The 22,145-nt window shown below is 49.3% G+C and overlaps 1 protein-coding gene across 4 annotated transcripts in view; it reads left to right on the forward strand.

Moving 5' to 3' along the window:
* LOC142786321 (uncharacterized) overlaps positions 1–22,145 on the forward strand; it is a 286,022-nt gene that overhangs the window by 220,260 nt on the left and 43,617 nt on the right. The window lies entirely within an intron of this gene.

Below are 22,145 nucleotides of genomic sequence, written 5' to 3' on the forward strand. Positions count from 1 at the left end.
TAATGGGCCGACAATGTCCATACCCAACTTTTGCCACGGCCCTTCAGGTCATTCAACGGGCTGCAATGGGGCTACACGCGACTTGGCCGACTTGTCTGTCAGCTGACAGATGTGACAATGCTTGACATGTTCTTCTACAGAACGATCCATTTGGGGCCACCAATATCTTTCACGCAGAAGTTGCTTAGTACGTACTATCCCTTGATGATTTTCATGTGCTAATTGGAGGAAAGTAGGTACCAGAACACTAGGAATGACTACACGGTCACGCCTGAGTAATCCGTCAACACAAGAGAGTTCATTCCTAACATGAAAGCAAGCCATTAACTCATTGTTTATATGCTTCTTAAAAGGCCAGCTCTTGGATAAACATTCACAGATTTTTTGCAACGTCACATCTGCATTCGTTGCAAGTTGGACGGTTTCTTTGTCAACTACAGATGTCACTAATGACACTATTTCTTCATCCTTGCTAAGTTCTGGGCAGGTCTGAATTGGCAGCCTAGACAGGGCATCGGCGACCACATTTTCTGAGCCCTTGCAATATTCTATGTCAAAGTTGTAATACAAAAGTCTAGCTGACCACCGCAAAATCCTTAAAGGCCGTCAGCCTGCATCACCTGCGGCTAACAAAGCAACTACAGCCTGATGGTCGGTTCTAAGGGTGAAACGTCTACCCCAGAGGTAAATATGCCACCTTTCACACGCGAATAGACAGCCAAGCGCTTTGCGTTCACCCACAGAGTACTTTCTTTCAGTATCTGACAAGGTTCTCGACGCAAAGGCTACTGTTTCAAGCTTAGGACCATACCGCTGCTGTAACACAGCCCCGATGCCCACATCAGATCCATCGGTTGTAACCACCGCAGGTAGCTCAGGATTAAACATCTTAATGACAGGCGAACAAGTCAGGCGCGTTTTCAACTGGTTAAAACTGCGTTGGGCATCCTCCGACCAGCAAAACTTTTGGTCCTGCCTGAGCATGAGACAAAGCGGTTCAACTAGGTGTGCATAGTGATCAATGAACTTGGCATAGTATCCTGCCAGATTTAAAAATGACTGTAAAGACTTAATGTCTGTAGGAGCTGGGGCATTTACTATAGCCTTTACTTTACTTTCTAACGGCGATATGCCATCAGCTGAAATCCGGTGTCCCAAGAAGCTAAGTTCTTTCACAGAAAAAAGACATTTATCATTCAACTTCATGCCACTGTTGGCTATGCAAGTCAAGACTTCAATTAGGCTCGCGTCATGCTCAGACTGAGTCTTACCCCACACAAGGACATCATCCAGATAGAAAATTACATTCTTGCAATCTTTTGAAATCTGGGACATCATTTTTTGAAGAACTGCAGGCGCGGACGCCAGACAGAAACAGACACGCTTAAACTTGAACAAGCCATCATGAGTGATGAACGTCGTTAAGTCCCTACTGCTCTCCTCTAACAAAAGCTGGTGATAAGCTGACGCTAAGTCTAGCTTAGAAAAACAAGTGGCTCCATGAAACATCTGCAACAACTCTTCAACGCGCGGCAAAGGATACCCATCGATGATAATTGCCTTATTCGGTTCCCTGAGATCTACACATAGCCGGATGCTTCCATTTTTCTTGCGGACGACGACGAGCGGCGAGATACTCGGAAGCGTTCGATGACATCCGAGTCATCGAGTTGTCGCAACTCGGTCGCCACCTGATCGCGAAGAGCCAGAGGGAGACGTCTCAGATTGGGTGTAACTGGAGTCACACCTGGCCGCCGCTGAATACGATGAATGAAAACCTTGACGAGACCCAACTCGTCGCTGAAGAGCTGCTCGAAGCCCGAAGGCACATTGGAGGGACACTGCACTTCACATGATGCGTGTCGACAAGTCAACCACGCGCCGTCAATCTGGTTGCCCAGTCGCTTAATCGCGTCAAGGCCCAAAAGCGATGTGCCCTTATCGGTGACATAGAAGACCACGGAGCAAGACCGCTGCAACACTTTGACTGGAGCTTGGAAGGAGCCAAGGACCCCGATGCGCTGCTTGGAGAAGTTTCGCAAGTCGACTACAGCTTTGGACAGGCTGTGTTGTTTGCTGAAATGACGCTGGAAGTCTTCTGCAGTCATCAAGGATACAGATGCTCCTGTATCCACCAGTAGTCTCAGGGTAACATTATCGACCACAGCGTGGACGACTAAGTCTTTTCTGGATGAGGTGCTAACTGTGAGCACGGACAACAAAGGACGATCCGAAGATAACACTGATGAGCTTGAAGTTCAGTTCAACTGAGTGGAGGCCTGCTGCTCCGGTACGATGTCGACAGCTCCCCTCGAAGAGACGTGCTGTACAGGGGCAGTCTTGCGGCACATCGACACGAAATGTCCCCAAGCGTTGCATGTATTGCAACATTGACTTCGGGCTGGACAATTTCGAAAATTTGAGTGGTGTCGTCTGCTTTCGCAGCGGTCGCACAATTGAGGTTGGAAGTCGCCTGGAGACTTCCAATTTGGGACTGGAGCGCGGTACCCAGGCGACGACTGCGGCTGAAAATCGCCATCTTGGCCTCCCGGACCTGGTGACGTGACGTCACGGCCTCCCTGACTGGCGCGGCCATTCCTTCCCTTCGCACCGCCACATTGGGTGCCTTGCCCAACGGCTTCGACATGTTCAGGTTGACTGGGAGCAAATGCTTGGTTCGCCAAGGACAATGCTTCGAGCGTCTGACCGACTTCTTCCGCTTTCTCCAAGGACAACTCTTCGCCGTATGCCAGCAGCTTCTCTCTCACTCGCAAGTTGGACGAGGCGTGAACAATCTGATCGCCGATGCGTTCCGTGTACGTGAGCCCAAACTTGCATCGTACGGCTTTCTCCTTCAAAACTGTCACGTAGTCGAGGAAACTCTCTCCGGGGAGTTGACGATGACTAGTAAACTCGTGACGTTCAACTAGCGGATTAGTGGACGCGGCGAAAAGCCGGTCGAGCTGCTTGACGAGACTGTCATACTTTGTAACGGTCGGAGCCGAAGAATTTGGGTCAGACGCCGGCGTAGTTGGCGCCGCGTTGCTTGGAGTAGACGCCGCATTGCTCGTTTCGTGTCGGGCTTCTTCCTGTTCGGCTGCCGTGAAATACCTCGGCTGTCCTTCCCGTCCCAGCAGGCTGACGAGCGCCGACGCACGACGCGCGTCGTTCCAGTCGCTGTCGCCGGCCGCCTCGAGGTGGGCCTGAAACATTTTTTTCCAATGAGTCCACGGAACCGGGTGCGGCCCCGGCAGCTGGAGGAAGACAAGAAGGTGCTCGAAGAGAGCCATGCCGACAGGAGAGGTGGTACAGAGAGGTGTGAAGCGGAGCAAGGACGAAGGCCTAGGTGAAAGCTTGCCAGAGTCTGCACACAAAAAGCGCTGGGCCTCGCGGACGCCAGACGCGTCAGACACGGGTTCTTTCTGCTGTGGTAGGAACCGAGGCGAAGAACATCCTCGTCTCCATTCTGTTGTGTCGGCGAGCGGCGTCCGACAGCGAGGGCCCGAGGACTGAACGCGAGGCGCAACGTGCGCCGGCACACGCCCTCGACACGCGCAGTAGAAGTGAGTTGACCGGAGCTTGCGGGAACCCAACAAAGACTGAGCCGGCCAGCGGCCGTTTATTGAACGACACACAGCGGACACGCGAACACACGCGATTGGCTGCATGCAATCAGGTGTGTGCCGTTACAGACATCTGTTGAACAGAGTACACACTAGAGCGCACTCAGTGCGCGCGCCACTCACAGGTGGCGCCATGACACAGCAGTGTACTACTTAGTGTCTTGGTTCTTTGTGTTGTGACTTCGCGTGTTGCGGCTGTGTTTGTGCGCGTTCTCGCCGCCGTCGCGCTTCATGGCAACCGTCACAGAAGTTAAGTGGCCAAAGCAGCCAGCAAATGATGTTGAAAGAAAGGTTATGATATTAAAAGATGTGATGAGCCGACGCGACGTCGCCTCACCGTGCAGGAGTCCCCCGAAGCTCTCGCTATCCTCGAGGAGTTCTGAGTTTGTTCTAGCGACAGTGAACGTGCACACCACCACCTGATGGGATTAAATAAGATCGTTCTGTCAGAAATTTCGACGGCGAGGAAGGCAAAAATAACGCACTTTTTTAAGAAATAAAGGTTTGTCTGTGCTGTGTACGTTTTCTTTTTGTTTTCATGGTCTGTTAGATAATTCCGAATTCAGTTAACTCGAACATTCTCTCCGGTCTTGTGAGATCCGAGTTAACGAGGTTTTACTGTACAAGCTAGGACGTTTGCGAGGCAGCTGAGGTGGGAGTCATTGTCATTCGAGAAAAGGATGACGTCACCCAAATAGCATAAGCATGTGTTCCATTTAAAGCTTCTGAGGATGTTGTCCATGAAACGATCGAAGCTGACAGGCACATTACACAGGCCGAACGGCATCACGTTGAACTTCTACAAGCCCCGCCGCGGTGGTCTAGTGGCTAAGGTACTCGGCTGCTGACCCGCAGGTCGTGGGTTCGATTCCCGGCTGCGGCGGCTGCATTTCCGATGGAGGCGGAAATGTTGTAGGCCCGTGTACTCAGATTTGGGTGCACGTTAAAGAACCCCAGGTGGTCAAAATTTCCGGAGCCCTCCACTACGGCGTCTCTCATAATCAAATGGTGGTTTTGGGACGTTAAACCCCACAAATCAATCATTGAACTTCTACAATCTGTCAGGCATTACAAACGCAGTTTTTGAGCTGTCGGCATCATTCGTAGGGACCTGCCAGTAGCCATATCGAAAATCTAAAGAAGAAAAAAACTCTGCTTCTTGCAGGCAATCGAAGGCGTCATCAATTCTGGGCAGCGGATAAACGTCCTTTCGTGTGGTCTTATTGAGACTCCTATAAACTGGAGAAGCCCAAGGGCTGTTTGAGGGTTCTATTACACCACGTTGAAGCATATTGCTACCTGTAGGCTGCCACAAACCATAGTGCGAATGCGCGTGTGCGCCCGACGAAGAAGATGAGGCTCGCTGGCTGCTCGAGCTCGGAGCCAGACTGGCCAGTGCTGCAACCGCTCTTGCAAATATATTTTTCGAATATATTCGCAATACTTTGTCTCGTTACTCACGTAACATATTTGGTGGAGGTGGAACGATCCCCGTCCTCACCACGCAGCTCCGCAGTGGCCGCATCCTCCAGCTTCCCGCCATGGCTTCCAGTGACAACGCGTCCGCTTCATCATCTGCGGCTTCTCCGACAACCTTTGTCGCCGTCCAAACACCACGTGATCCCGGGACATTTTCTGCGCAACCTGGCCTCGACGTCGACAAATGGCTTCGCCTTTATGAACGGGTCAGTCAAACTCACCGTTGGGACCCTACCATGATGCTCGCTAATGTTCTCTTCTACTTGGACGGAACCCCGCGTGTCTGGTACGAGACAAATGAGTCCGAACTCACCAGCTGGGACACGTTCAAGGAGAAGCTACGTGACATCTTTGGGGACCCGACCGGTCGTCACGCAGCTGCACGACAGGAGCTGGCTACCCGTGTCCAGTCGCCAACTGAATCGTATGTGTCATACATCCAAGAAGTTCTCGCTCTTTGCCGAAAAGTGGACGAGGCGATGTCTGAGGCTGAAAAGGTTGGACACGTTTTGAAGGGGATCGCGGACGACGCCTTCAATTTGCTGGTGTACACTAACGTCTCGACCATCGACCGTGTAATTCAAGAATGCCGCCGTTTCGAAACAGCAAAAAGCCGTCGGGTGCGCCCTCCTTTTTCTCGGTTGCCAAACACGGCGGCTACGTCCACCTGCTCCGATTCTACCGTCACACCGCCCTTTGAGCAGAGTGTAACGCGTATCGTTCGACGGGAACTTGAAGCAGCAAGTCCAGCGCCGCTTCAGCCCACTTCTTTCGAACATACGATACCGACAACCCCCGCGATCTCCGTTATTCAGGCGGTCGTACGACAAGAATTCGCCAACCGCGGGTTCCCTGATGCTTGCCCCATCTCTTGCCCCTCCTCCAGACCAATTCCCATTAATGCACCTCGACGTGACCCATTTGTTGCTCCACGATCTCGCAACCCGGCGGAATGGCGAACTCCTGACGACAAACCGATCTGCTTCCGGTGCCACCGCGTTGGACATGTCTCCCGCTACTGCCGTGCCTCCTGGACGCCGCCACATAGGAGCCAGTTTTTCGCACCTTATAGCCCATATGAAGATCTTCGCCGGTATTCGTCCAGCCGTACCGCCCCTGCTTTCGACACGTCTAACAGCCGCCTTCCTGCTCGTTCTCCGTCCCCTCAACGCCGTCGTTCCCCGTCGCCCCAGCCACGCCGCCATCACTCGCCGCCTAACTTTTCATCGTACCCGACGGAAAACTAGACAGTGCAGCCCCTGGAGGTAGTGCTGCATCATCCCTGTCTGAACCAAACCCTCCATTGACGCTTCATACGAACAAAAATCTTGTCGATGTACACGTGGACGGTATTTCTCTGTCGGCACTAGTCGATACTGGCGCTCATGTATCCATAATCAGCGTTCATCTTTGTCGCCGCTTAAGAAAAGTACTCACGCCCCCTGCTACCGAAGCTGTACGTGTGGCCGATGGCGGCACTGTTCCTGTCATTGGCATGTGTACGGCTCGCATACGCATCGCCGACCGTTACATCCCTGTTCTATTCACGGTGCTCCAGAACTGTCCTCATGACCTCATCTTAGGGATGGACTTCCTGTCGACCCATTCTGCTCTGATCGACTGTTCCGCTGGTACTCTTTGCTTAGACCTTCCTCTTCAGCCGGATATTCACCCTGAACCTCAACACGGCCTTTCTGCCACAGACTTCCTCCGCTTACCGCCTAAAGCCCTCACATTCACCGAATTCGCCACGACCTCACCCGTATTGGATGGGAATTACATCGTCACGCCGATTCCTGATGTCCTACTGGCACGTGACGTCACCGTCCCTCACTGCATCGTAACTGTAGCCTCCAACCGGACCCGTCTACCCGTCATAAATTTCGGCTTCACAAAGCAAGTCCTCCCTGAAGGCATCCTAATTGCCACGTTGCGGTCCTTAGCCGATGATCACGTCACCACTTTCGCAGCCGACGCATGCCCCAATTTTCCTTGTCGCCCACTCGATGCCACATGCCTCGACATGTCAATACGTCCCATGATCGACCCTGACCTTCCCCCAGCGCAATCAGCCGCTCTCGCACGCCTTCTAGCTTCCTACCGTGACATCTTCGACCTTGACGACCGCCCACTCGGCCAAACTTCTCTTGTAAAGCACCGCATCAACACCGGTGATGCTGCTCCCATTCACCGTCGACCGTATCGCGTGTCCGCGTCGGAGCGCCAGATTATTCAAGCTGAAGTGAATAAGATGTTAACTAAAGGCATTATTGAGCCCTCATCAAGCCCATGGGCGTCACCCGTCGTCCTGGTTAAAAAGAAGGACAACACATGGCGTTTTTGCATCGATTACCGGCATCTAAATCGAATCACCAAAAAGGACGTGTATCCTTTACCACGTATTGATGACGCCCTCGATTGTCTCCACGGCGCACGCTACTTTTCATCCATCGACCTTCGTTCTGGTTATTGGCAGATTGCCGTAGACGAGAAAGACCAAGAAAAGACCGCCTTCATCACTCCAGATGGCCTATACCAATTCAAGGTTATGCCCTTCGGCCTATGCAATGCCCCCGCCACGTTCGAACGTATGATGGACTCTCTGCTACACGGGTTCAAATGGTCAACATGCCTGTGTTACCTAGATGACGTCCTCGTATTTGCACCTACGTTTGAGACCCACCTTGAGCGTCTGTCGGCCATTCTCGACGTCTTCCGCAAAGCTGGCCTCCAGTTGAACTCCTCGAAGTGTCACTTCGGCCGCCGACAGATTACCGTACTGGGCCACCTTGTCGATGCTTCTGGTGTGAGACCGGACCCTGAGAAAATTCGTGCCGTCACGAATTTCCCAGTACCCCAATCCGCCAAAGATGTCCGGAGCTTTGTGGGACTTTGCTCCTACTTTAGGCGGTTCGTGAAAGATTTTGCGGCAATCGCCCAACCACTTACCGATCTTTTGAAGAAAGGCGTTCCATTTTCGTGGGGGTCCACTCAAGCTGCCGCCTTCTCTCACCTCATAACACTTTTGACGACGCCCCCTATCCTCGCCCACTTTGACCCATCTGCCCGAACTGAGGTCCGAACTGATGCCAGTGGTCACGGTATCGGAGCCGTTCTCGCCCAATGCCAACAGGGACACGACCGCGTTATCGCGTATGCTAGCCGCCTCCTTACACCTGCAGAGCGTAACTATTCGATCACAGAGCGAGAATGCCTTGCTCTTGTCTGGGCGGTCTCAAAATTCCGTCCATATTTATATGGCACTCACTTTTCCGTCGTCACCGACCACCACGCGCTCTGCTGGCTTTCATCCTTAAGAGATCCTACAGGTCGACTTGGTCGCTGGGCTCTGCGACTGCAAGAATACACCTTTTCTGTGATATACAAGTCTGGACGCCTGCACCAGGACGCCGATTGCCTTTCTCGCTATCCAGTTGACCCATCGGCCACCATACCTGACAACGACGCCTGCGTGTGCTCCGTTTCTCAACTGAACCACATAGCCGACGAGCAACGCCGTGATGCAGCCCTACGAGCTATCATTGAGCGCCTCGACTCCTCCCCATCGAACCGATCCTATCGCTCGTTCGTACTCCAGAATGGCACATTATACCGGCATAACTTCCATCCAGACGGCCCATCTCTGCTGCTTGCCATACCCAAACACCTCCGCTTGGCTGTACTCCACGAACTTCATGACGTTCCTACTGCCGGTCACCTGGGTGTGTCCCGCACATACGACCGGATTCGCCGTCGCTTCTATTGGCCAGGTCTGGCACGGTCCGTCAGAAGATACGTCGCGGCGTGTGAGGAATGTCAGCGCCGCAAAACACCATCGACGCTTCCGGCTGGGCGCCTTCAACCACTCGATATTTCTACTGAACCTTTCTTTCGCGTCGGCTTGGACTTACTCGGCCCTTTTCCTCTGTCTTCTGCTGGCAACAGGTGGATAGCTGTGGCCACAGACTACGCCACACGCTACGCAATCACACGCGCCCTTCCAACAAGTTGCGCCACTGACGTCGCCGATTTTCTTCTACACGACGTGATCTTGCAACATGGTGCTCCACGCCAGCTGCTCACGGACCGAGGCCGCACATTTCTATCGAAAGTCATAGCGGACATTCTACGCTCTTGTGCAACACGCCACAAGCTCACTACGTCGTACCATCCGCAAACAAATGGCCTCACAGAACGCCTGAACCGAACCCTAACTGACATGCTTGCAAAGTACGTTTCCTCAGATCACTCTGACTGGGACATCGCTTTACCATACGTGACATTTGCCTACAATTCTTCGCGCCACGACACGGCTGGTTACTCCCCTTTTTTCTTGCTGTTCGGCCGCGAACCCACATTACCCCTCGATACGACGATTCCGTTACCAGCAGCTCCAACTTCACAATATGCTCTGGACGCCATCAGCCGGGCCGCCCACGCACGCGAAACCGCTCGTGCTCGCCTTCTGACCTCCCAAGCAAACCAACGGCGTCGGTACGACCAACGACACCGCGATGTGCACTTTTCGCCCGGTTCGTTGGTTCTGCTGTGGTCTCCGACCAGGCACGTTGGCCTGTCTGACAAGCTGCTCTCTCGGTACACAGGGCCCTACAGAGTGCTTCGTGAGGTGACTCCCGTCACTTATGAAATCACTCCTGCTGCCTCGCCGTCTTCATCCACCCCTAGGGCCAGCGACATCGTACACGTCGCACGCCTGAAGCAGTACCACTCGCCCAATGATCTTGACATCTAGATGCGCCGAGACGGCGCCTTTGCCGACGGGGGTTATATGCTACCTGTAGGCTGCCACAAACCATAGTGCGAATGCGCGTGTGCGCCCGACGAAGAAGATGAGGCTCGCTGGCTGCTCGAGCTCGGAGCCAGACTGGCCAGTGCTGCAACCGCTCTTGCAAATATATTTTTCGAATATATTCGCAATACTTTGTCTCGTTACTCACGTAACAATATCGACCACCTGATCATCAGTGACATAGCGTTCAGGATGAGAAACTCGATACGGGGGCTTGCGCAAAGGTGCATGGCTACCGGTGTCGATGTGGTGAACGATGGTAGACGTGCGACCCAAAGAAGGTTGGCTGTGGTCAAATTACATGTTCAAGCGATCGTGTAGAGCCAGAAGTCGGGAACACTGAGCAGCAGGAAATTCAGGGTCAATCGATGCTAAAAAAGCCTCGGGAGATGAAGTGGGAATGATGGCAGTAGTAATGGTGTTTATGTGAGATGATAGCAAGCTATCAGGTAGGTGACTGGAGGAAACAGAATCAATATCCTCAAGGTGTCCGATGACTTCGCCACAGAATTAGATGTCTAGGTGAGGAAGCGAGTTCGTTATGTAGATGGAGCCATGTGAGTTTTCTATGGTGACAACTGCGAATGGGAGAAGGAAGCTTTTGAGAAAGCTGAAGGCGTCTGAGGGGATAAAAAGGGCGTCGACAGGGGGCACACCTTCACAGATGAGTGGCACAAGATCACAAGATAGAGGAGGGATGTGAGTGTCCATGGCTACGATGACTCGAGATGATAACGGCTAAAAAAAGGGTCTTTCAGACGGTGCATCACACAGAAGTAGTTCACACATCGTCAACTCTAGTTCAGCACGCGCACAGTAAATGACGGTAGGATGAGTTCAGAGGAAGTCCCAGCCCAAGATGATGCAATGTGAACATGGGGAAAACGCAACAAATTCAACTACAGTCTAGCCTGCTTATAACGAACCTCAGCCTGACGCGGCATCCATTCGCTGTATCCAGTAGTTCATAGTAAATGAAGCACAGCTTTTAAAAAGTTGCGAGTAAAAACACAAAATTTTTTGCCCTAAAAAGTCTGTGATGCACGTGTTTCGAAGATCAGGAGCGATATGGGTGGTCTTGAGTTTAATTCAAATGGCAGCGTGCTCTTCACCGAGGATCGTGGCATAACGATAGCTAGCACGATACCATAACGATGACACAGAGACAAGAAGAATACAAAGGACAAGAGCGCTAACTTCCAACTGAATTTTTATTGCGCAGAGCGCGAAAATATATAGAGGAGACGGTAACCATGTGACAAAAACCATATGGCACAAAGAGCAAAACATCAGTAAGAGAAAAAACAACAAAAAAACGAAAGCACAGAAAAAGGCAGAGAAAAGTCTATAAGGAAACAAAACAGAAAAGTAAAGGTAATGTAACTACTTGCGCGCACCAAAACCTTCAAGAAACCTTAGTTCCTTCTCGGACAGAAAAAGGCAGAGAAAAGTCTATAAGGAAACAAAACAGAAAAGTAAAGGTAATATAACTACTTGCGCGCACCAAAACCTTTGAGGAACCATAGTTCCTTCTTGGACAGAGACACGGAGGGCTTGCTAATGCACGACACCTGTTGTGCCATCTGCGCGGCCTCGACGATGACTCGGGTGCGCTCATCCTTGTGCTTGTACAGCGTCGCTGTGTCTTTGAAAAGGGGCACACAGTTGCACTCAGTGCAGTGCTGAGCAAGAAAACCATCTTTCCCGTTTCGAACATTGTTAGTGTGTTCTCTCAGTCGGTTGTTCAGACACCTTCCGGTCGTTCCGACATAACAAGCACCGCATGAAAGAAGGGTCCTATAGACAATTTCCCGGGAGCAGGCTTCAACGGAAAATGTGTTGGAGTTCGTCTACTGTTTTCTGCACTGTTCAAATTAATCAGCCTCACCAAATCTACAAACCCCCTAAAAATGCAGTCATCAACTCAATGCAGAGTTAAGCATAGAAACAGGTATGCGGCATGCTCCCGGGAAGTTGTCTATTGGACCCCCCTTTCATGCGGTGCTTGTGCGATTCTATATGATTCCTCCGATTCGATTCCTCCAAACATGCGATTCGATTTCTCCAAATCACTCTTGCCGCTTACTTCATTCACAATGCCCTAATCCGTGCACGGTCTCGCGGTGTCGGCATCATCGACCATAATTAAACCATCGCAGCAGATGTCTCCACCCGCTCACCCAGGTCGGAGTCAACGACGCACTGCCACTAATCGCTGCCACTATTCACTGTTGTTATCAACTGCACCAATGATGTTATCTTCGGTCTAGACATTTTGTGCGCCCATTCGGCCCTCGTTGACTGTTCAGCTAGCACGGTGCAACTTGACCTGCCCTGTATGCCTGATACGCCCAGTCTGCCCCAAGTTCGTTTCAACTCTCCTGAACGTGTCCGTTTGTGTCACCGCACACAGTTACCTGCATTGCCGTAACAGCGTCGCCACCTGTACCTGATGGAGACTACATGCTCACGCCCATTACATTCGTCCTTCTGACTCGCAGTGTTACTTTCCCGCACATTATTATTACGTTACGGGAAAACCGTGCTTGCATCTCTTTGCTGAACTTTGCTCTGTGTCCGCAAGTGCTTCGTATGGAATAGCGCTCGCCATGCCGACACCCTCTGAGGATTGCGTCCTCAGCTTTATACCCCAGTGATGTGCGTCGCCGCAACTGCACGCAAGCCTGTTCTTCGATAGAGAGTCTATCTTCTAATGTGGAAAAAATGATCGCGGTGGACCTTTTGCCACAGCAAACTGACGTGCTCCGTCACGTCTTGGAATCGTACTTTGACGTATTCGACTTCTGTGACTGCCCCTCGGTCTAACCAGCATTGTGAAGCACCGTATTAACATTGGCGATGCATCTCCGGTACATCGACGACCGTACCGCGTTTCTCCTGCGGAGCGTCAGATCATTAAAAAAAAAGTCGAGAAGATGCTCGCCAAAGACATAGTTGAGCCATCTTCCAGTCCATGGGCTTCCCCGGTTGTTCTTGTAAAGAAAAAGGACAACAGCTGGCGATTTTGCGTCAGCTACAGACATCTGAACCGGATCACTAAGAAAGACGTCTACCTGCTACCGCGCATTGACGACGCCCTGGATTGCCTTCATGGTGCTGAGTATTTTTCCTCCATCGACCTTCGCTCAGGGTACTGGCAAATTGCTGTCGATGACATGGATCGTAAGAAGACTGCTTTTGTGACCCCTGATGGTCTTTACTAGTTTAAGGTCATGCCGTTCGGAATATGCAATGCTCCAGCCACCTTCGAACGAATGATGGACACTCTCTTGCACGGGTTCAAGTGGTCAATTTGTCTGTTACCTCGACGGCGTCATTTTGTTTTTCTCGACCTTTAAAGCATACCTTGACCGCCTTTCCTCCATCCTTTCTGTTTTTCGTAACGCAGGACTGCAACTGAACTCATCGAAGTGCCACTTCGGACGCCAGCAAATAACCATGTTAGGCCATCTTGTGGACTCCTCTGGCATTTCCCCTGATCCTGATAAAGTTCAAGCTGTGCAAAACTTCCCCGTCCTGACCAGCACTAAGGAAGTCTGAAGCTTTTTAGGTCTATGCTCTTACTTCCGACATTTTATAAACAATTTTGCGGACGTGGCCCGACCTCTTACGAACTTGCTGAAGAAGGATGTTTCATTCTCTTGGGGCACTGTGCAAGCTTCGGCGTTCTCCAATCTCATTGCGTTGCTCACAACACCACCTATTCTGGCCCATTTTGACATGTCTTTCCAACAGAAGTCCGCACTGATGCCATCAGCCATGGAATCGGTGCTGTTTTGGTCTAGCATCAATGCGGCTGCGCCCTTGTTATCTCATATGCCAGCCGTCTGCTCTCTGCGGCCGAGCGGAGCTACTCTATCACTGAACGGGAATGCCTTGCTCTAGTTTGGGCGGTTGGCAAATTTCGGTTCTACTTACATGGTCATCGTTTCACTGTGGATGGATGGATGCTATGAGCGTCCCCTTTATAACGGGGTGGTGACAAGTATGCCACCAGGCTCGACAAAAAAAAAAAAAAAAAAAAAAAAAACCCTTTTTTCTTTTTTTTTATGTTGGCCTAATGCCTCTACTTCGATAAATTCTATCTTAATGGAAAAAAAGGTAAATTTTCAGCTTAAGTTCTCTGCCATTTACGGCACACTGTCCATATTTTATTTTTCCAATATTTATTTTTGTCCTTTCTCTTTAATTTTCTGCCACCAATACTCTAACCGTCTCTTACTTATTTCAATCGCGGGTGTGTTCAGCTTTCCATTGTTGTCCCTAAAACCCAAGGCTTCCTGTAGGCTCGTGCCCAAACGTACACCTGGGTGGATATCTCCACATTCAATCAGAACATGCTTCGCCGTTTCCTTATCTTTCCCGCAGCATGTGCATTGTTCTTCTTCTTTACTGAATCTTGCTTTATAACTACGCGTTCTAAGGCAGCCCGATCTCGCTTCAAACAGTAAAGCGCTTCCCCTTGAATTATCGTAAAATGCCTCCCTCCTTATTTCATTTTTGCCCTTTCGGTAGTTACTCAAAGCCGGTTTTTTCTCCATAGCTGCCATCCAGTAAATCCTCTCCGCCTCCCTGACTTTTCCCTTAACGCTCTTTGTTGACATATGGCTCACAATACCAGCCGTATATTTACTAGTGAGTCGTCTAGTTCTTTTTCTCCACTGTGTGTCCACGCTCTTCCTATACAAATAACGGAACACCTTCTCTGCCCATCTACTCTCCTTCATATTTCTTAGCCTTTCTTCGAACCTTATTTTGCTCTGCGCTTCCCTCGCCTCAAAACCTGCCCACCCCATATCGCCCTTTACAGCCTCGTTTGTCGTCTTCCCGTGAGCACCCAACGGGAGGTGTCCCACGGTCCTTTGATTTACATCCATTCCCGATTGCACCTCTGCCCTCATGCACACCACTGAGTTCCCAAAAGTAAGCCTCGAAGCACCTCATACAGAAGCACCTCATACCTATTGTATCCCCACAACGCTCTGTGCTTCATTATTGCCGCATTCCTCTTTCCTTTTGCTGCCGAGGCTTTTTCCTGTACCTCCATGTATCTATCACTCTCATTTACCCATACTCCAAGGTACTTGTATTCACTTACCCTCGGTATTTCTTGGCCTTGTATGGACACCGTCTGATCACAGGGATCATTGAATACCATCAATCCACACTTCGTTACACTGAATCCTAGTCCAAGAGCTTCACCTTCCCTTCCGCATATATTCGCCAGCTGCTGTATATCATCTCGACTGTCCGCAAATAAGACGATATCGTCCGCATAAAATAAACCTGGAAGCTTCTGCTCAATCATCATGCCGCCCTGTTTGTGTGACAGATTAAAACCAATGTTGCTACCTTCTAGCGCTTTTTCCATACTCACCATGTACAGCATGAATAACAGCGGGGACCAATGACATCCCTGTCTCAGACCCCTGCTAACCTCAACGTTCTCTTTGCTACGCATTCCTTCCCACTCTATGCAAACTGTATTTTCTCGGTATATCTCCCTCAAAAGCTGTATACAGTCGTCGCCCATGCCCATTCCTTTCAATATATCCCACAAAATTTCCTGATTAACGTTGTCGTATGCCCCAGTGATGTCTAGAAAAGCCACGTACAAGGGCCTATTCTCTATTTTAGATATTTCTATACACTGAGTGAGAACAAACAGGTTATCGTCTAACTGCCTGTCGACTCGAAATCCGTTCTGAAGTTCTCCCAAAATATCGTTATGTTCGGCCCATGTTTCTATTTTCATTTTTACTGCTTGCATCGCCAACCTGTATAGTACCGATGTAATGGTTAGTGGTCTATACGAGCGAATCTTGTCCTTTTCTCCCTTGCCTTTATAGATTAAGTTCATTCTACTTTGTCGCCAACTGTCCGGTATTTGTCCGTCCTTTAAGCTTTTTCTACTGCTTTTAACAATGCTTCTTTAGTGTTATGTCCTAGTTCGTTAATGAGGCTAACGGGAATCCCATCTAAACCCGCGGCAGTGCGCTTTGGAATTTTTCCTTCGGCCTTTTTCCAGTTGAAATTATCAAGTACTAGCTCTTCCTCTGTTGCTTTTTCCGCCACACTTTTACTCACCGGGGAGATCCCCTGGACGCTCTTTTGAAACGAATCGGCTGTTACCTTTTGGATGTAACCTAGCGCTTCGTACCCTTCCAATTGATTTCCTCCTTCATCTAGAATATGTTGTTGCATTGTGACAGACTTCCTACCTAGCGCCTTTATGTGGCTCCAAAAAATCCTAGGCGCGGCCTCCTTTTTTTCGTGTATCTCTGTCATCCAGCGTTCACTTTCACCTTTAATTTTTGCCTCTACCAATTTCTGTACATGGGATTTTTTTTCTAAATATATTTCCCATATTTTTTTTACTTCGTCCTGCGGCCGCTTCTCCTTTTTTGCCTTTCTATGCTCCCGTGATGCTTCGCGTCGCTTCTCGATCGCCTCCCGGATTTCCTTGTTCCACCAACTTTTTGGCTTCCTTTTTCCTTTCCAGCAAACAGTTTTCTTCTCTTTCCCTATCTCCTTCGTCATTAGATGTAACAGCTCACTATACTCCCAGTCCTTGCCTGGTATTTCGCCTACTTCTTCCTCGACTCTTGCGGCTATATTTATTATTTGTTTGTCATTTAAATACGAGCTGCCAGACTTTGATTCCATGCTCATATTTTCAGTTTCGTATCCCATTTGTAATGTTATTCGTTTATGATCACTACCCAAGCTGTTAATGCCTTCCTCGTCTATCCTCATTTCTGTCAGTTTGTGGTAAATTCCTTCAGTCATGAGACAATAATCAATACTTGATTGCTTGTTTCCGACTTCCGATGTGATCTGGCCGTCACATTTAGGCCCCGTGTTAACTATCTCCAGACTCTGTTGCTCGCAAAGATCTAGTAATAACTTCCCATTGGTGTCTGAATATCCGTCAAGGTCATGTATGTGGGCATTCATGTCCCCTAGAAGGATGATTTCGGCCCCATTACCAAATTCCTTAATATCCGCACTCATGCAATCCACTATCTCCTGATTCTTTTCTCTGCAGTTATTCCCCGTCCACAAGTAGGCTACCCCTAGCCACGTTTCCTTTCCACCTACTGTGCCCAGAACCCAGAGGTGCTCTGAACACGTCTGTTTCACTCTAACCCATTTGGCTCCGCGGTGAATTAGCATTCCTACACCCCCACCTTTCCTTTCCGATATGGTCCTGTTACACCCTTCCCAAACATAATTTTTAATGTGTGGTGGCTCTTCCAAGTCTCTAAGGTGTGTTTCTGTAACCGCATACACGCCTATCTGTTCTTTGTTTAACTGCTCCTCAATCTCTAACCATTTTGCCTTCTTTCTGCCACCCTGCATGTTTATGTAACTAATTGCAACACGCGCCTTTTTCCTTTTTCTTTTACCTTTTTTCTGGTTTTTCGCAATTCTACCTGTCAAAGCGTCCTCCTGGTTGTTTTCCCTGTTACGAGCTACCCCGGACTCCGAAGGGCCCGTGAGCCCCCCAAAAAAGCTACTGCGCGTCCTTCCAGTCGCCAGCCCACCTCGTGTCCAAGCCTCTTATCGAAATGAATCTTGTCTCTTTGGAATCCACCCCACCTGTGCACTTCCCTGTTTAAATCCACTACCTCGAAACCCTTCTCTCGACTAATTCGCCATATCTCTATGTTTGCGTCGACAACCGCTCTTTGCAGGTTGACGTTGCGTACTGGTACTTCCGGTACTGTGCATACTACAATTTGCACCTGGGGGGACACGGTGCGCATGTCATCCACCCCTTTCGCCAAGGTCGTCGCTAGTCCTGACGATTCTTTTTTCAGGACGTCATTTAACCCTCCCGCAATTACAACGAGGTTACGATTGTTAGCTTTAGCTGCGAGTTGTTCACCCGCTTGACTCATTACTGTCCCCAACGTTTGTCCTGGGAACGTCCCTATCGCAACTCTCTTGTCGCCTTTCACCCTTTCTTTGATTGCCGCTGCGCATCGGACTAAATTTGAGTCACCGGCGATGATGACCTGTTCAGACATTTTTTCTGAAACCTGCACCTGGCTGCTGTCACAACTGATCACCACGCCCTCTGCTGGCTCTCGTCGTTAAAGGATCCCACTGGGCATCTTGGTCGCTGGGCACTACGGCTCCAAGAATATGACTACTCAGTGTCTTACCAATCTGGCCGTTTTCACCATGACGCTGACTGCTTGTCCCACCATCCAGTGGACCCTCCTGAGACTTTAGATGAAGCGCCGCCATGTGTGCTCTCTCTCTCTGCTTTGAGCAACATCCATGATGAACAGCGCCGAGATCCCGTCTTGTGTGATATTATTGAGAAACTGAACTCTCCAACGCCCCATCCGTCTACTCGACTGTTTGTATTTAAAGAGGGCACCTTGTACCGCTACAATGTCAACATAAATGGGCGCAAACTGCTCCTTGTGGTGCCTTCCCACCTACGTTCGAGTGTTATCGCCCAGCTCCATGACGCCCCCACCGCCGGTCACCTTGGTCTCTCTCGGACTTACGACCACGTGCAGCGTCGATTTTACTGGCACAGGCTTCATTGCTCCGTGTACCGCTACGTCGTCCCATGCGACCAGTGCCAACATCGAAAAAAAAAAAAAAACCCTATGAGTCCTGCCGGACTCCTCCAGCCACTTAATATTCCTACTGACCCCTTCTTTCGAGTTGGTCTTGATCTCCTAGGCCCGTTCCATCAGTCTACCTCCGGAAACAAATGGATAGCTGTCGCTACAAATCATACAACCTGGTACGCCATCACGCAAGCTTTGCCAACCAGCTGTGCCACAAATGTGCCTGATTTTCTTCTGTAGGATGTCATCCTCCATCATTGTGCTCCATGCCAACTCCTCACAGATCGTGGACGCTATTTCCTCTCCCGAGTTATTGACGACCTGCTTCGCTCTTGCGAAACGAAACATTAATTTACGACGGCCTACCATCCACAAACTAATGGGCTTACTGAACTATTCAACCGGACTTTAACTGACATGCTCTCCATGTACGTCTCCTCTGACCACCTAGACTGGGACGTTGCATTGCCATTTATCACATTTGCATACAATTCCTCGCGCCACGATACGGCTGGGTTTTCACCATCTCTTATGTGGTTGCGACCCAACTCCACCTTTCGACACCATTTTTCTTACAGCTGTCGATTCGCCGACTGAATACGCCCGTGACACTATCACCAGAGCTCACAAAGCACGAGAAGTTGCTCTGAAGCGCCTCTTAGCATCGCAAGTGCAATAGAAGGAACGTTACGACACACATCATCGTGACGTCTCCTTTGCCCCGGGTTCCCTTGAATTGCTGTGGACACCGACTCGGCATGTTGGTCTCTCTGAGAAGCTGCTTTCCCAGTACTCGGGACCCTACCGCGTCTTGCGCCAGGTGACCGACGTTACCTATGAGATAGCCCCGCTGAAGTCGTCATCTCTAATGTCTACAGAATTTATTCATGGCTCCCGACTTAAGCTCTACCACTCCGAAATATCATAGAAAGCACCGAGACGGTGCTTCTGCATCCGGGGGTCATGTTACAAGACTACATCACACTGAAGAATCAAGACACAGTGAGAAAGACGACATGATTCTGGGATGTGGGGCACGCTCTGCCTTGTCATCTTGGCTTAGGCTTGGCGTCGTGCAAATATATCTTAGCTGTAACCTCGTTTCTCTGTGTGCCCTCCCGTAACAATATCAATAATCATTGTTGTTGCTTGAAACCAGCGCAGCCGTGTCCTGTCGTAGCTTGTTCAATTCAGCATTTGCCCTCGAGTGTCTCCTGAGGATTGGACGCATTTTGTAGGCGTATCTTAGCCTAAACTTCGAACACTTGAGTTATCAACATGATAAATCGTGTCAATCACCCACTCACCTGTATCTTCTAAAGCGAGCCTCTAGTGAGTCGATTAGAATGCCACTTGAGAGGATGCATCCAAAGTCGAGTTCTTGCGAGGAGTATCGAGGCGCTTCAATCAGGACATACGTAGTATTGCCATAAAACTATGTGGGTGTCTTTGTGAGAGCACCTGTTTGCGCATTTTGGTCCCTCCAGTAAAGAAGCCAGCTAACAAACTCGTTCAGACATTGCAGCTGATATTATTGCACTCTGGCTCTCGCCACTCATTTTTCAGCCTGCAGCCTGTGCTAGGAGTTATCACATTCACATTGATCGACTAATTTACAATTAAAGTCAGTGAAATTTGCTGTTTCATTGCCAAAGACCAAATGCAAAGTTTCATCTTCAGTTATCAAAGCTGACGACAAGAAGGGGTTAAATATCTTCAGAGCAAGCGCAGCACTTTTTTGCCTTAGTTAACTTGGGTTCAGAGCCTTGGAAGGCGGACCATAAGCAATTTACACACCACTATATTCTTCAGCTTTATGCAGTTTTCTTAGCTTTGTCAATGATGCACCTTCCAGCCTTTTGTTCTCCTCATCATAACAATGAAAATTAGGATAATACAGTGGATGTCCGATTTCCCGGACCCTCAAAAGATCGCGAGAACGTGAAAAAAATCAGGCAGTTCGCAAAAACGAATGCAAGTATAAACACTTTTTTAATGGGTATGTTTTGCTGGCAGAGGCGGTCATGGCAGAAGTACAGGATTCTCATTGCAATTCAGCAAATGCATTGTTTAGGTGGCTCTGAAAAGAATCGTTTATACTTCTTTCTTCCATTATACAAATATTTAAGAACTATATGTATAATGTAAGAAAGAAAAAAATTTTATGTGGCCGCATCACTGCATTAGTAATCTCTTAGGCGAAAAAAAGTAGCTTATTTTTGTTTGCACGGCATTCCACTTGCCCGCGATGATGTCTGCCTCAATTTCAGCTAAAGTCGTGCTGTCCCTGTACTTGGTGTCATTACTCGAAACTCCAAGCTTGTTGGCTGTGTAGACAGTGCCTCTTCGATCCCGATGGCAGGGTTGTCAGACTCCTGCATAACTTGATGAATGGCTTAGTTATTGGTCAATTCGCACACAGCTCGAGGTCTTTGTCAGCGTTGGCAAAGCCCTTTAGGGTTATCCTGGCTGGAATAGAAACACCGGCAGCATGTAGTAGGTCGAAGGCAACGTCTGCTGGTTGAAGTTCTTCACACACATTGTCTACTCCATGTGAGACAGCCGTATAGGCGTCAAGTATTTCATGTGAAAACAGTTAAAGAAGGTCTATTGCGTAACGGCCTTCTATGCATAATAGCCTTCCATGAGTCCGCACACATGCCTACAGAAGACCATAGCTCAACAGCATAGCTTTTCCCACTCGGAGCACAGGCACAGCACCATGCTGACCATGTGGCTGTGGCCACAGGTTTGACTAACCTACGGCTTGCAACGTATTGGCGTACGCTGGATTGCGGCATTTTCGGTTTCGAGAGTACGAAAACCAAAATGGTCGCATCGATAGTGACTGCGACTCTGCGATTAGCAATAAAAAGTCCAGAAAATCAGATGGCAAAAGCTATAAACACCCAAAATTTCGGACAAATACACTGGCTTTATGGGGAACTTGACGGTGCCACAGATGCGTCCAAGAAGTCAAGCATGTCCAGAATTTCGAGCGTCCATGAAATCGGATGTTGACTGTACTGGCACTTGTCAAAACTTTTCTGGTTCATCCAGTTGTATCTAGAATGACTGCCACTTGGGCATGTTGGTAAGTTCATGATGAATTTACGCCCACAAAAAGCGCTCATCCTGTGTCCTTTTTGCGTCTTTGTACTTATTGGCGCTTGTTTCATCATATATCTCTGATGTACTTTAGCTAGTGAAACAATGTGAGGCAATGTGAAACAAAGGTTTTTGAGGATCCGTTGGATGTGGGTGCATGATTGCTAGATTGTTGCTTCCTTCAAATTGTGACATGTTCCTGTAAATTGAATTATTGTCTGTTATCGCTGCCTTATTATGAAGGGTGCAATAGTCATGACTAATTCACTTGTCTTAACACTTTATGTAATTCCTCGGCATATGTGTGACACATTATTATATGCTCACTATAAACTCTGGACCATTAAAGCGTGCTTTGTTTCTAGCGGTTCAGTGCTGTTAGGAGTTAGTCTTGACCTGCCTGCCTTGTACCATAGCGAACCTTCTTTAGTTTATTTCATCAAAGGCAAATTTTAGCCTGGATACGATGTGTGGTTGTGATTGGAGTGGAGTTCTTCTCTACGAAGCCTT

This window comes from Rhipicephalus microplus, unplaced genomic scaffold (assembly GCF_043290135.1).
Source record: "Rhipicephalus microplus isolate Deutch F79 unplaced genomic scaffold, USDA_Rmic scaffold_22, whole genome shotgun sequence".
NCBI lineage: Eukaryota > Metazoa > Arthropoda > Arachnida > Ixodida > Ixodidae > Rhipicephalus > Rhipicephalus microplus.